This window comes from Netta rufina, assembly GCF_964035555.1.
Source record: "Netta rufina genome assembly, chromosome: 1".
In the NCBI taxonomy this organism is placed as follows: Eukaryota; Metazoa; Chordata; class Aves; order Anseriformes; family Anatidae; genus Netta; species Netta rufina.
The window spans coordinates 91,145,078-91,156,298 of NC_140123.1; positions in this window are offsets into that span (position 1 = coordinate 91,145,078).

Here is an 11,221-nt window from a genome sequence, read left to right on the forward strand (position 1 = left end):
ATAGTAGAATTTTTTTATTTTTTTATTTTTTAAAAAATAGGTAGGAAACCAAGAAGGAAAGGAACAAAGTCCATCAGGGAAAAAAGTCTGGGCAGGCAAAAAAAATTATTTGAATGAATGCTCAGTGAACCTTCCTCCATCCTGGTTAATGGATAAACAACACATGCGTTTAGTAGTTCACGGTAACTTTGAAAAACTGCTTTGGGAACGGCCACAAAGTAAAAGGCAAAGGTGGGATGAGCTTCCCAGTATAGAACAAAATGAGCTGGCAATTATCACAAGTGCAACTTCAGTTCCTAATTTTCAAAATCAGTGTAAAATGCTGTTTACAGAGATTGATGGAGTCTTCAGCAATTATTGCTGCGCTATGAAGAATGCCACAGATAATGCTATCGATGGCTTATTTACACAATTACAAATTGGAGAACACAAGACAGCCCATGAATGAAGTGCTGCTGGGTTTGAATAGGTACTTGATTGCCCTGTGCTCTCCAGGAGCTGGCTGCAGCCTGCCAGTCCTCTGGTCCCTGCTGGGAAGCTGCAGGTGAGAGCCCGAGGGCCTGCCAGCATCACCCCGGCTTCCTTCCCCTCTGCCTGCAGCCAGGAGGTGTTTTGGGCATGATGCTGGATGATGCATGCTGTGTATTGGTATGGAGACTGCGTTAGGAGCAAAATAAAAATTAAAATTAAAATTAAAAAAAATGGTAACTGTGTTCTGCTGAGAAAGGATCTTGGGAAGGGATAAGAAGGTTTGTGCTGGCAGATTTTGGCACCTGGATGGAGGGGTGGAGAGTTCTGCTTTGCTCTTTCCTTTCCTCCTTGCCAGTTATTGCTCGTGTTTGGCACTTCTGCCTTTGGAGCAAAGCCCTAGGGAACTCGTGAGCTGCATGGGTGGTGGATACAGGGCAGTGGTGGATATATGAGTTCAGAAGGGGGGGTTCTATGGCTGGGGAGGAGGGAAGTGCATTTCTTCCCCTTTTCTGGAAGCTGGGTGGTGTGTCTGCTGTCAAAAACTTGAAAGCACAGAAGAAAATCCTACATAAAGCAGGAGAGCTGCTCACTGCTCTCCTTTTTTTTTTTTTTTTTACCTCCTTCCTAGTGCAGTTGCTTTTGTAAGCTATTGGTCTGTCATAGAAGAAAGTCTATTTCCTTCTCTCTTCTGGCAAATCTTCCCAAACATCTTCTATGGCTTCTGTGCTTTTTAGTGGTTGTGCTCATCTCTCCTCTCCAATATACACATCACTTTGTCTTCACTTTTACCTCCGTGCTTTTACCTTTCTGTCACTGCCAAGCATCCTTAACATAGGCTTTTAACATAGGCTTAGCCTTCTCTTAGTGCATTTAATGCTCAGAAGGGAGCTAGAATTTGGGTTTGAGGAGCAGGTTGGCATCAGGAGAATGCCAGGCCAGAGGATATGATGAAGAGGTTATCTCAGTACTGTCCATAGACCTGTGCCTGTCACTGACAATGGCATAGCCACTAGGGTAGAAGATAAAGAGTTTGAGGTATTTATGCATCTGTTTGCAAGGTGACTCACTTAGACAGACTGCCTGACAAAGCATTCGGTGCTGTGAAGTTTTAAAGCCATGAGGGCTTCATGTCCCTCCAACTCTCTTCTACATTAGTTTCACAGAATCACAGAATCACTGACTGGTTTGGGTCAGAAGGGACCTTAAAGCCCACGCAGTTCCACCCCCCTGCCATGGGCAGGGACACCTCCCCCCAGCCCAGGCTGCCCAAAGCCCCATCCAGCCTGGCCTTGAGCACCTCCAGGGATGGGGCACCCACAGCTTCTCTGGGCAGCCTGGGCCGGCACCTCACCACCTCTGAGTAATGAATTCCCTCCTAACCGCTAATCTAAATCTACCCTCTTTTAGTTTAAGACCATTCCCCCTTGTCCTATCATTACCAACACAAGTAAAGAGTCTTCATCCTTTTTTATAAGACTCCTTAAGTATCGAAAAGCTGCAGTGAGGTCTCCCTGGAGTCTCCTCTTCTCCAGGCTGAACATCCCCAGCTCTCTGAGCCTTCCTTCACAGGAGAGGTGCTCCAGCCCTCTGAGCACCTTTGTGGTTCCTTCATCGAGACTCTGTTTTAAATGTTGGTTTAACTTGAATTACTGTGCAGTTCTGTATTTATTTTTCATGGTTTGGCTCTTGCTGTGCTGAAATGCTCTGAGGAGCGGAGTTCCCTTCTCACTACACACTGGTCACATCTTTCTCTATCCACCTCCATCCTTTCCCCCCATGTTATTGACCTGAAAATCTGTGCTCTTCACCTTCCCTTCTTCATCTGGAGCTGTGTGCTCTTTCCGCACACGTCTGCAGTCTCCCTGTGCCCTCCCTGCAGGATGTGCTGTATCCTGCACATCAGCCCCCACATGAGGCTGTCCCTTTTGCACCGCACTCCCCCTGCACTGGAGAGCGTCTCAAGCCAGTGTCATAAAACCACCGCTGAGCAGAAGATACCTGAGAAACGTGGTCAGAAAGGACAGACGTGTGGTGACAGGTTAAAAGAGTGAGGGAAGAAAGCACCAGGGAAGGCGGGGAGCCACCAGGTTTCACAGGAGAGGAAAACACGTGCTGTGAGCCTGAGGTTAAACTCCCAAAAGCAAACAGACAGCTGATGGAGACCCTTGGACCAGTTTGAGTCTATCAGAGGAGAGAAACTTGGTTTAATCCAAGTGAAGCCACCTAAAGATGTTTCAGATGTTGAAATAACAGGTCTCTTGAGAGTCCCTGCCCTCTAAAATTATACCAGATTCATTTTCGTGTCACTGCTTGCTTTTGGTTGTGGCAAAGGTTTGTTCTGAATGAAAATTTCCAGACACGCAAAGTGGCTGTGCTGGCAAACCAGCATTTTAATAGATCCGAGATCTCAAAGCTCCCATGTGCTATTACCCAGCTCTTGCTGCCTCCCACTCACAACACTGATATTAAGATGATGTCTCTGGATCAGGATGAGCTTTTTTCCGTCAAGTTTGGTGGTTTTCTTTTCTTTTGTTTCATTTCTTTTCTCCAAAAGGAGGTATCCGTGGAAAATTAGGGTGTTTCCATGAGAAGACAGTGAGTCATTAGTAGCTGTGTTGCAATAGCTTTATTCATAAATACTGTTAAATTATTCACATATTTAATTTTATGGACATCACCGAACAAAGGACACTTTTTTCCACCCAGGAGGATGTTTCTCTGGTCATCGGATGCGTGTATCCAGCCCTGAATGGGGCTCTCACCTCAGGAGCCCCCACTCCAGCCCTCCTTCCCAGCCATTCCTGTGACCTTTAAAACTCATTTGGGCTGACATATTGGGACAGATCTGTGTATGGGGAGAAATACGAGAACAAAGATGAAGAGAAATCCTTCTGCTGTTATATCCTTCCACCTCCATACAATCCCTGATGCTGGGATTTCCTCACAGGGAAGTGTTTGAGCTACAGCTTCAGCCTCCTGCTCCCTGCCTCCACAGGTGCCCCTCTTCAGGCTTACAAATCCTAGGGATTTCCCCCAGGGAAATCCCATGCCCATGCCCACCTGGTGATCTTGTTTTCCTCTGTACTACGCTGAAAACCCAGACTGCTGCTCTGCTCCTGGTTTTCTCCACATGATGAGCATCCCCCTTCAGCAGGGTCATATCCACCCCTTGTGTCCCTGCTTTGGCACAGAGTCTAAGCATGGTTCCTCCCTTGCACCTTATTCCCACCAGACCCATTATTTGTTAACTTCCCTGCAGAGCAGCATCAAAGTCTTAGTAGAGGTGAGGTTGGTGGCATCTGCCACACCACAGCCTCCCCCAGACACTGGCTTTTTACCCCCAAAACTAGGGAGGCAGCAGTAGGTTTTACCTGATTTCGCTTTAAACAGATGAGCTGAAGCTACTATTCCTACCTCCTCTTTGAGGCACTGCTTGTGAATATTTTTGCAAAAAAAAAAAAAAGTTGATTGCACGCTTTCCCACAGCCTTCTCTTCCTTGAGCCTCCCTGTGCTGGGATTGCTGGCTGGCCACAGCAAGCCTTTTGGCAGACTTTCTGCTTCTAGTGTGTTTGAGAAAGGGTTTATTATCAGCCCTCATGCTGTTAGCAAGTAGCTCCTTGGATTTTTTTTTATATATTTTTTTCTGGGTCTGCCTTATTGTAGTCTTGCATCTAATTTGCCTAATTTCTGCATTTGATTTCTGCTTTTTGAAGGGTGTCTGTTTGCTTTGAATCGCTCTGTTGTGCTGCTGTTTAGCCACCTGGGGTATGTGTATATTTATTTTTTTATTTATTGCCGGTACACATTTACTCTGAGCTTCTAATGTGGCTTTAAACAGATCCCACTGTTGCAGGGCTCTTCAAGGAAAACTTGGGCAGAAAGCACAGCAGGCGAGGCTTTCCTGCTGCGCTCCACAGACAGCTCAGAAAGTTAAGTCACGAGCAGCTCACGGATTTCCTTGCAACCTGTGTACCCATCCTCGGGCTCAGATCACTGACCTGCTGCCTGGTGTCCCTCTATCCCTGCCCAGCACAGGACATGGATTAGGGGGCTGCATCTAGGACACGTGCCCCAGAAGAAGCTGGTTGCTGTCTCAGAGCAGGAGTGGAATTGCTCGCAGATCCAGGGATGGGAAAAAAGGGACTTTTTCCAGTAATTTTCGATTTTTGCCTCTCTAGTTACTAGTGGACAGTGACAGAGGACCTCTGGGTTTCTGTCAAATTTGTGAACAATCTTTCTCATAAAATCCCATGAACACATGTGTCCCTGGGTATGACAGTCTTTTGAAGGCGCTGTTCCACTCAGAAAAGCTCTGATTGTTTCTATTACATTTGGCCTTTTTTACTTCTTCCTTGAATTGCCAGTTAGAATATTTTTAAGGTAAATATATATATATAAAAATATATATTTTTGGTGGAAGCTCAAGGTCAGATTTTTGTTTGTGGGCTCCATTCAGAAGCTACTCTCCTCAGCCTGCCCTTCCCTGTAACTTTATATTGCGGTAAATACAATCCTTTAGTCATGCAAAAGCTGTATTTTTAGCACGCTCTGCTTGGCTCCTTTCTCAGGGAGCACAACCGTGAAGTTCTGTCCAGCTTCACAGGCCCTGCCCTGCTCTCCCTCGAGTAGCATGGTCTCTCCCATTAGATGACACACTCGGAAACTCCAATGCTACTGTTGGAAAACAAAACAAAAGAAAACAAAACAAAACAAAACAAAACAGAACAGCCTTAACTTCTGAGAGCCCTTCTCAATGCACTTCAACAGAGCAAGCTGTGAGATTCCCTCATCGTTTTGTTCAGAGGATTCAGAAGTGCTCCTCACGTGGTTGCTTTCTTTCAGCCACCCTTGTAGACACAGAGGGAAACCCCTGCAAACATTTGTCCCCATGAGTGAAAAAGGGAAGCAATGCGTAATTGGTTTCCCAAAATCTAGATAACTGTTCCCATCCTTTGCCCATCTGCCGAAGGGATTTCCACTTTGAAAGGCCAGTGGTGATACAGAGGTTCCCTTCTAACGTGACTCCTGAAGTGGTTACGAGTGCTCTGGCTGGACAAATGTTTAATCCCAGTACTTTCACCCAGTGGCATCATTCTTCCAGTGCCTTTTTCCTCCTGTCCTTCAGCAGTACCTGCATTGTACACAAATCCCTGTTTTGTTTTTCTAGAAGAAATAGTGAAAACATTTAAGGACACTTTTCTCTGTCTCCAGCTTGAGGAGGTGGGAAAAATGAGCCAATGTGTACAGCTGCACTAGCCAGAGCAGAGTGAAAAACCAAAGGTGAAGCTCTCTCATGCTCTTTGTATACCAAGAACATGAAGAGAGGAAGGGTTTTCTCATCACCGTGGAAAGTCTCTGATTATTCGTAGTGGCTTGATTATTTTTTTCAGAACAAGAAAAAAAACACTATTTTAAGACATCACTAGAGGAATGAGTTTGACAAGCCTTTATTCAGGTGAATGTTTGAATTTTGAAAGGAAAAAGAAATGTGGCATAACTGACAAGGTCCTTTTAAAACACATAATACATTGAACTTTACATGACACTTCTGTGGGTGTTAGTCTAAAAAGATATCTTTACGTGTAACTTAGCAAATGAACTGTGTAAGGCAAGGATTGTAGCTATATGCATTGTCGCTGAGTAGTACTATAGGAGTGTGAAACCTGACACACTTGTTCTCTTACATCCCCACGGAAGAGGCTGGTGTGTTCTTGTTGTTTAAAATACCTAAAAAGTTTGCTTTAGACTAACCATTGCCATTTATTTTTTGTGTGTTGGAAAGAATACATGTAGAGTGTGGTATTAAAACCACTAATCCCAGCCAGTCAATCCCTAAAGAAGTGAGGGGCTCAGACCTGCAGAGGTGCTACACGAGGAGCTGGTGGGGGTGAAGGAGGTGCAGCCGTGGCTCTCACCACCGTTCATTGCCTATTTTCCTCGTGAGGAAATATTTGACTGCTGGCTATCCCTAAGTTTAGGAGAGGGCTGGGGGTCACATAACCAGGCCCTGTGTCAGCCTGCTGGTAGGAAGAGGTGAGAAACTCAGTGGTGGGATTTCAGTAGCCCTTAGGGCAGGAGCAAGGAGTGCCAGCAGCACTGGGGGCTACTTTATAGGGCAAGCAGCATTCTTCAGCTCTAATTAGATACCTGTGGAGAAAGGATAACTTCATCTAATTGCTCCAAAGAGCAAGGATGTAAAATGCTGCAAGTAGATCTATCCCAGAAACCCAGGGTTTCTATCTGTAATGAGAAAACTGGCTTATTCCTGTTGCCTTTTCTGTTCTGGTGGTCCATGCACAGATGGGTAACCCCACTATTTTCTTCACTGGATTCAGACACCAAACAGCTACCTCCAGCCTCTCCTTTTTTAGGAGGTCTTGTCTCCTTGTGAGATGTGTGGACCAAAACTCTAAGGGCTGACACCTTGTTGCACCTGATATACATAACATAATCTTCACTTTTTCTGGACATCTGGGTAAACCTTGCCCTTCCTAGCAGGTCTCTAGTCAAGTTTTTCAACTCTTCCTTGAGGAGTGGTACTAAAAACTGGCCAAACACCATCTTGCACAGGCAATCCCCATGCAGAGGAGAGCAGATGATTTGGCCATTTTCTCCAATTGATAAGGAAGAAACTGGGTACCTCCATCCCCCTTCAATGGACTTGCCATGAGTAGCTGGTTCCATTTCATTTTTCTTTCATGTCTGTTTGCTTGCTTTGAATTTCAGGATGACTACCAAGCTCCTTTTAGCACTGAATTAAAGAAACATAGGATACAGTAGCAGCTAGACTCACATATTAATCAAATTAATGTGTCTTGGTAAACCAATTCAGAATACCTTGGTGCTTGCTGATGTGATTTTGTAATGTCTCGTGACATTCAATATTTTTGTTAAGGCCCTTCTTTCCAGATTCATGTTATAATGGGGGAAGCTAAGGTTTCACTTAGGAAGAATTAGCAATAAAGTATCTAGAGCACCTGGCTGTAGAGAGTAATTGGCAAATGGGACCCAAGTGCATCCTAAAGTCTCAGAAAACCAGAAGGAAAATAAAAAGCACGTGCAAATAACTGTTGTTGGCTGAGCTCGCTGGAAAGGCCCTCGCATGAAATGTGCTTGTCTGAATGCTCCTGCAAATAGGAGTTGTTGAGCACCAATACCAAGTTCTCCAAGATGCTCTGGTGCTTTCTGGATGGCACCAAGTGGGAAGCCAAGAGGGACAGAGGGTGTAACCTGGGCTAAGAAACTGTTGCCCACAAAAGCTATGGATTAGGAAACCATTCCTCTCTTTTACAGGATATTTTCTTTCTGGTGGGGCATAGCCCTGAGACTCCAAATGCCAGGACCAGTTGTAATGAAAGTGCCCCTGTTAGAAGGTTTAGGGGTGCTCTGTGGGACACCAGATACCTTGACCTCAGTACCTGCTTGGGTTTCCCTAGTCATACTCCTCACGTCCCTTGCCCTCTGGATGTGCAGTGTCCTGGCCGAGGCAGCAGGCTGGGGAGGTGCCAGGAGGTGACTGAAGGGACAAAGCTCAGCAGGCACAGATGTGATATTTGGGAGCACAAGGCCACCTCAGAGGCTCTGCACAGCCTATGACGAGGTGCACAACCCAGGGGCATCTTTCAGCACATGCTACCAGGTGCTCTCTCTTCAGCAGAAATGCCCGAGGAGGACAATTTAATGCCATTCATGCCTGCCATTCCTTCCAAAATGGATTTTTTTGGGGGGTGGGTGTGTGGGGTGGCAGCACTGATGAAATGTGTGAAGGCAATGACTGAACATGATACTTAGAGCAGTGGTGAGCTGCGGTGGGAAGATTGCTTGCTATGGGCTGCCACGCTGAGAAATGAGAGTACTAAAGTATGCCACTACATGAAACATGGCAGAATATACAGTTTTATGAACCAGGACTGTCTTGACATAAAAGCTTAAAAATATGCAGGGTATTGGACAGCAAGAGAGACGCCTAATAAACACGTGGACATAAAGGCAGCTGCCAACTACCCACAGATAAAGGAAATATTCGGGCTGCTTGTGGGACTGGTGGAGGACCAAGGATGGCTGCGTTTCTTCTCCTGCTGTGGAAAACAGCAGGCCTGACGCTCTCTACGTCGTTACCGGGAACAGCATGCAAAGACTTGCACAAAGCCTCTGTCAGAAATAACTCAAATGCAGAGAGGAAAAAATTACTTGAGAGTTCTTTTGGGGAGGATTAGGTTTAAAATAATTGCCATTTATAAATTAATTTCACATCCTTTTGGAGCGTGGCCTACTAGCTTTTCAAGGCCTGACTGAAGCTGGCAGACAGAGTGGGCACTGCTTCCAGGGCCTAACTGCCAAGAGAAAAGAAAATATTAAAGGGAAGAATTGGCAAATAAATAAATAAAAGGCCAGGGAAATACGGGGAAATAAGTTTTAGTTTAGGAAAATGATTGCTTTCTGAGCCATGGACTGATTTTATGGCTGGTATATTAGTCACAGTCTTATGTGAGCCTGGCCTTTGTAATCTATGTCTGAAGAGAAACGGGTGGTAAGCACAGCTTCCAATGCTGTAATATTTTTAAATCCATGATTCTGTTATTTTTAATCGCAATAAAAAAAAAAAAATAATCATATCAAAGCCTATTGAAGCCAGTGGGGAGACTCCTCTAAGCTTGAGCAGCTTTGAATCAAGCCATGTGAAAAATGGATGCCTCTTGCCTCAAAACCCCTGCTGCCATTTTGCCACCTGAATCCAGCCGCAGAGCAAGACAACGATTCCTCCATTTCTCACACCCAGCATTTTAGGGTCACAGGATGTTGGGGCCTACTCAAAGCACATGTGACACCCTTTCAAAGCACATGTGACAGTCCTTTTGCCTGGTTCCAGCTCAGACCTGTGTCGTGGGGTAACTGTGAAGACTTCTCCGCACACCCATGGTTTGCAAATTATTTCTCCTGGGGCATGGGTGGAGCAGAAAAATTCTTCCCCTTAGAGCATTTTTTTTGGCGTTTTTGGTTACCATGAACCACACTGCCCTCCAGCACTGAGTGGAAGATGGCAATGAACCACCCAGGGGGAAGCAATGTGTTATTAATTATTGAGAGTGTTGGTAAAGCAGGAGCTTTACCTGCCCCGGTGAGGGGTGGCTGACCGGGAGGACTCACTGGAAGGGAAGGGGCCCGGTGCCAAGGCACAGCTTTAGGTAAAACCACAGACTGAAAGATCGAAGATGCAGACGGATTCCAGAAAAACTGTTGAAAACAGATTGTTAGTCAGCCTTATGGATCCAGCGAAGGACATGTTTTTTGTACTGGAAGAGAGCCATGATGTAGAAATAGACTGAAATCATGAAAGAGGGCTCAGGCTGTATATTTAAACATTTTTGCTGTCGGACCATCTGGGCCTGAAGCTAAATTTACTTACAAATTATTTCCAATGTTTCTGCTTCTTGAGAGGTGAAAGGTGTATTTGATATTTTATGCCAGGAGGAAAAGCAAAATAAATGTCCTGGGGCAGATCTTGCCAGCAGCAGAGCCACATGTGTTTTTGGATGCCTGATGTGCCACAATACCTTGCTTTAACCCCAGGCCTGGTGCTCTGCACACACTGAGCCCCTCCACAGCCAACGCTAGATCTTGTCTTGCTTTCCTGCTCCTGGTAACTCTGCACAATGATTAGCAATGCAAATGCACTCACATCTTTTTCTGGTTTTAGGCCTGTTACTGATTTCTTTTTTGAACCATGGATACGTGAAGACTGTTTCCGTGATGAAAATACTTACAGGGGGATCCAGAAAGTCTAGTTTCTGACTCAGCTGAGTCAAATTTTTGGTGACTCTTACACACCTGAATCACAGGAGACAAGCTCCAAACCCCAGTGAGGTCTCACAGCCCCCTGGACAACAGGGAAGTGTCTCTGACACCCCACAGGGACCACATGGGATGGGAACCAACAAAAGCTGTGTTGTTATCAATGTAAGGACAAGAGGCAATGGACACAAACTGGAACACAAGAGGCTCTGTCTGAGCATTAGGAAGCAATTCTGTACTCTGTGAGTGATGGAGCACTGCCAGCCACCTGGATGTGGTCATGGGCAAGCTGCTCTAGACGGTTCTGCTTGAGCAAGGGGGTTGGACCAGATGACCTCCAGATCTCCCTTCCCACCTCAACCATCCTGTGATTCTGCGATTCTGTGAAAACAAGGATTTATTAAGGGGAAATCATGCTTAACCAATCTGACAGCCTTCTCTGATGGGATGACTGGCTGGGTAGATGAAGGGGAGCAGTAGATGTTGTCTACCTTGACTTCAGCAAGACTTTTTACACTGTCTCCCATAACATCCTCATGGTCAAGCTCAGGAAATGCCGGGTAGATTGAGTGGACTGTGAGGTGGATGGCAGAACTCAGAGGGTTGTGCTTTGTGGTGCGGAGTCTAGTTGGAGGCCTGTAGCTAGCGGTCAGTACTGTGTCCAGTCTTGTTCAATTTACATATCAAAGACCTGGACAGTGGAACAGAGTACACCCTCAGCACATTTGCTGACGATACAAAGCTGGGAGGAGTGGCTGATACCCCAGAGGGCTGTGCTGCCATACAGGGGGACCTCGACAGGCTAGAGGGATGGGCTGAGAGGAACCTCGTGAAGAAGAGACATGGAGCTACTGGAGTGAGTTCAGAGGAGTGCTGAATGATTAGAGATGATTAGAGGAGAGATGATTAGAGGGCTGGAGCATCTCTCATAAGAGGAGGGGCTGAGAGAGCTGGGCC